Source organism: Choloepus didactylus, chromosome 10, assembly GCF_015220235.1.
Source record: "Choloepus didactylus isolate mChoDid1 chromosome 10, mChoDid1.pri, whole genome shotgun sequence".
NCBI classification, from domain to species: Eukaryota; Metazoa; Chordata; class Mammalia; order Pilosa; family Megalonychidae; genus Choloepus; species Choloepus didactylus.
Window position 1 is genome coordinate 44,895,437 of NC_051316.1, and position 3,784 is coordinate 44,899,220.

Sequence of the window (3,784 nt, forward strand, 5' to 3'; positions counted from 1 at the left end):
AAGGGACAATTACCTTGTTTACCTTTAGACTTACCTCACTCTCACTGCAAACTCAGTATCTTGTGGACAGGTTTAATAGATGACTTCAGTTTTGGAGAGTAATTAGAAGTTGAGGCTCAGAGGTATAAAGGGAGCAGTTTAGCCTAATGGTGTCATTTGAATTTAATGGAGGGAAATAGATATTTTAGGAAGATGAGAAATGAATGAAACACATAATATTGAGGGGGGGAGGATTTTGGAATTTTGGTCTATTAAAGAAACAAGCTGATTGAGAAGAGAGTTTGGATGAATAGGAAGAGTAAGTCACAAAAGTTATAAGGATGGGCAAGAGCATCAACTATTAAGCAGAATCCAAGATGGGTACTGGTAATCTTTTGTAGGCATTTTCAGAAGAGTCAGGAAGACTTTAAAATGGATTAAGAAACAGCAGGGAGGGAAATAAAATGATGACAGCGTGGGAAATGAGAGAAGGGTATGCCGCATCATTATGGTGAAGATGGGGATGAAGGGAGAACTCTTTGGAGTGGAATAAATTCATAATAAAATCCAAATTAATTTTCTCTCACATTTAGGTGGAGTCTCTAGTGCCATATGGTTCTTAAACAATCATTGGTATTAACTCTTTAAAATTAACTTAACGCTAAAGTGTAATATGTAAAAATATAGTTATTAAAATAGTTATACATGTGAACTTACACAAATATATAGTTATTTAAAGTTATATTTATATATAATACAGTTACATAATTAAATCTCTGTTATAAATACCTGTAAAGGAGTTTCCATTCATTTACTAACATCCTTAAACTTGAATCTTAAATTAACAAATTGCTTTCAGAGAACAGAAATTTATGCTTTTTGTCCTCTCTCCAGAAATGTAGATTTGGAAGAAGCGAACATTAAAATGCTATCTAAGGGAGAGAATCACAGTGATAACCTTTGGACTTTTTATATAAAGATTTAAGTCACTACTTAAAGATTTATAAAGATTTAAGTCATTACTTTCCTTAAACTCAGAAATAAACGTTGCAGTATGAAATGCATTTTTCTTTTTTCTTCCAAGGCTGAAAAGGTAGGGCAAAAAAGTAACAAGTCTGTTAGAATGTTAATTTCATTTCTGTGTGAAGGGAGTAAAGCGTCCAAAGTCACCAACTTATTGGCTTTCCAGGTCAGGAATGAGAAAGTTAATACATTTCACAGATACTACATCACCCTGAAGCCAAGGCTCTCCATGGTCAAAATTCACTCTTCCATTTTCCAATTCTTGTGATGAGGTAGGTTCTGAAAATCGCTATTCAGTTGTTTGTTTTTTTTTTTTCCAGTTATTTTATAATTTTATTTGATAATCAGCTGTTAGTTTTCATCCACATTGACTGTAGTTTTTTGAAAGTGGTGACAGGTACATAGGTAACCAATGTATAGAGCTTGTTTGGGGAATGTTCATCCCCATTATATTTTCTGAACAGCCATACACGGATATGATATGGAACATTCCTTATCCCTTTGGTCAGACAGCCTTGTTGAGCCCTGTGCTGATGTGCACGTCTGGCATTCTCATCTCCTTCATGGCAAATTTCCGGATCTCTTTGAGTGCCCGAGGGGCACATTTCTTGAAGCCCACTCCATGGATGCACTTGTGGATGTTGATGGTGTCCTCCCTGGTCACCATCTCACTGATGGCAGAATGGCCCTTCTTCTTCTCGCCACGCTTCTTTGCAGGAGCCGTTCTGCCTAGACCAGGTCAGAAAGAAGCTCAGTTGTTTCTTAAGGTAATAAAAACAGATAAAGTTAAAATAATTTTCTCCCCAACAAAAGTGATAGTTTTAATATTTGAAAAAAAATGACAAAACAGCAATGCAGATACATTATTTTTATCTCCTTGTTGCAGGCCAGTATGGTTCATTCCAGCACAGAAAAAGCCCTGTGTCAGCTCTCACTGGAATCCAGACACTCAGTTACGTGGTGCAAGGAATTCAAAATTCAAGGGTTAATGAGATCATGCGAACACACAAATAAATGAAAAATAAGGGCAGCAATACATAAATGTTGCAGGGAAGTCACGTTAGTTGTGCATTTCTAGCAGAGCATTAAGGAGAGAGCAAGGTGGACATGTGAGGTGGGAGAGTCTTATGGAAGAAGGTGAACTTGAAAAGGGAAGTGAACTTAAAGGAAGGACAGAAAGGCTTTGTCTCTATAGCCAAAAACAAACAGAAACCAAGGAATCATGTTTTATTTATTTATTGAACAAAAATTTATTGAGTGGCTACTGTTTACCCGGCATCAAGCTGGGCACTGGAGATAGAGACAAGAGATGGAGTCAGAAAGCACAGATCCATTCAATGCACCTTTAGGTTGGAGAGGGCTGGCAGTCAGTATTCAAATTCTCGCTCCACTAGTTAGGAGTTGTGTGGCCTTGGGAAAGTTACCTTATCATTTTAGTTTTAAGTTTCCTCATCTCTAAATCCAGGCTGCCTGGTGGGGTTGTTGTAAAGACAAGGAGAAAAATCTTTCTAAGGTGTTAAGTATAGTGCCTGCTGTACATGAGTAACAGCTCAGAAAATGAGGGTTGCTTTCCCCTGAGTTGGAGCTTATCTTTAGTGGGACAGTAGGAGATTTTACTAGGTACTTGGTTGGTGATAACCTGTGATGGTTCTCAATGTCAGTGAAGGAACATGGACATATTCTGTGGATCTTAGGGAGTCCTTGCATGATCCAACACAAAGAAGTATCATGATCAGGGTGATTAGGTGACAGTTGGGCTAGAGCAGAAGAACAAGGAGATGAGTCTCGACATCCCAGTGTCATATTGTGGCTTTCTGTGTTTATGTAGATGTGGAGACAACTATTTCATGAAGAAATGCATTTCATGAATATATGGAATGTACAACTGATTTCCGGGCGCATATAAAGTGTCTATACAAAATTAAACATTCTCTTTACTCCACCCTTCAATACCCTGTCCATCCCTCCTTGTAGAGAGCCCTCAGAAAGCTGGAAGACTTGTGAATCTTCAGATATTTCATAAATTAAGTAAAATCATTGAATGTGGAGAATTAATTGCAATGTCTCCATGGTAAAATTTCAGTATATACTTGGCTATGAAAGGGAGTACTTTAACTGGTGAGAATACAAAAAAGGGCTGTTTTTCACTCAGTAAATATTAATTGAATGCTTTTTATCCAGCTATGCAATTATATAAGTTTTTCAGGGGCAGAATAGACTGTCATGCTTTATTTGGTGTGATAGCTACTTGTGGATCCCAACTCAAACAAGGATTTCAGTGCCATTGCTGCCTTGTCTACATTGAACAACTGTGCAAAATGACATGGATCCGATACTGCTTGGTCCATGTGTACCAGCTGTCAAAACAGCTGAGCCTGTTACCTTTAGAAATTTTATTAGAGAAGTCATAGGTCTACAGAAATATCAAGCAGAAAATAGAGTTCCCATATACCCCTCCCATTGTTAACACTTAGCTTTAGTGTTGTACATTTCTTATCATTGATGAAATATTATTATAATTGTACTATTAACTATAGTCCATGCTTTACTTAAAGGTTCACTGTTTGTATTGTACTGTCCTACATGTTTTTTTACAAAATTTTATTCTAATAACATGTATTCAACTCAGAATTTCTCCTTTTAAGCATATTCAAATATATAGTGCTGTTAATTACATTCACAATGTTCACTACCATCCATTATGTTTACCACCATCTATTACTAAAACTTCTCCATCACCCCAGATAGAAACTCTGTACAATTTGAGCATTAACTACCAATT

General features: G+C 36.8%; 1 pseudogene; it reads right to left on the bottom strand.

The window, feature by feature from the left end:
- Positions 1-1,346: 1,346 nt before the first annotated feature.
- On the bottom strand, positions 1,347-3,350 carry LOC119545177 (annotated as a pseudogene).
- Between the last annotated feature and the right edge of the window lie 434 nt (positions 3,351-3,784).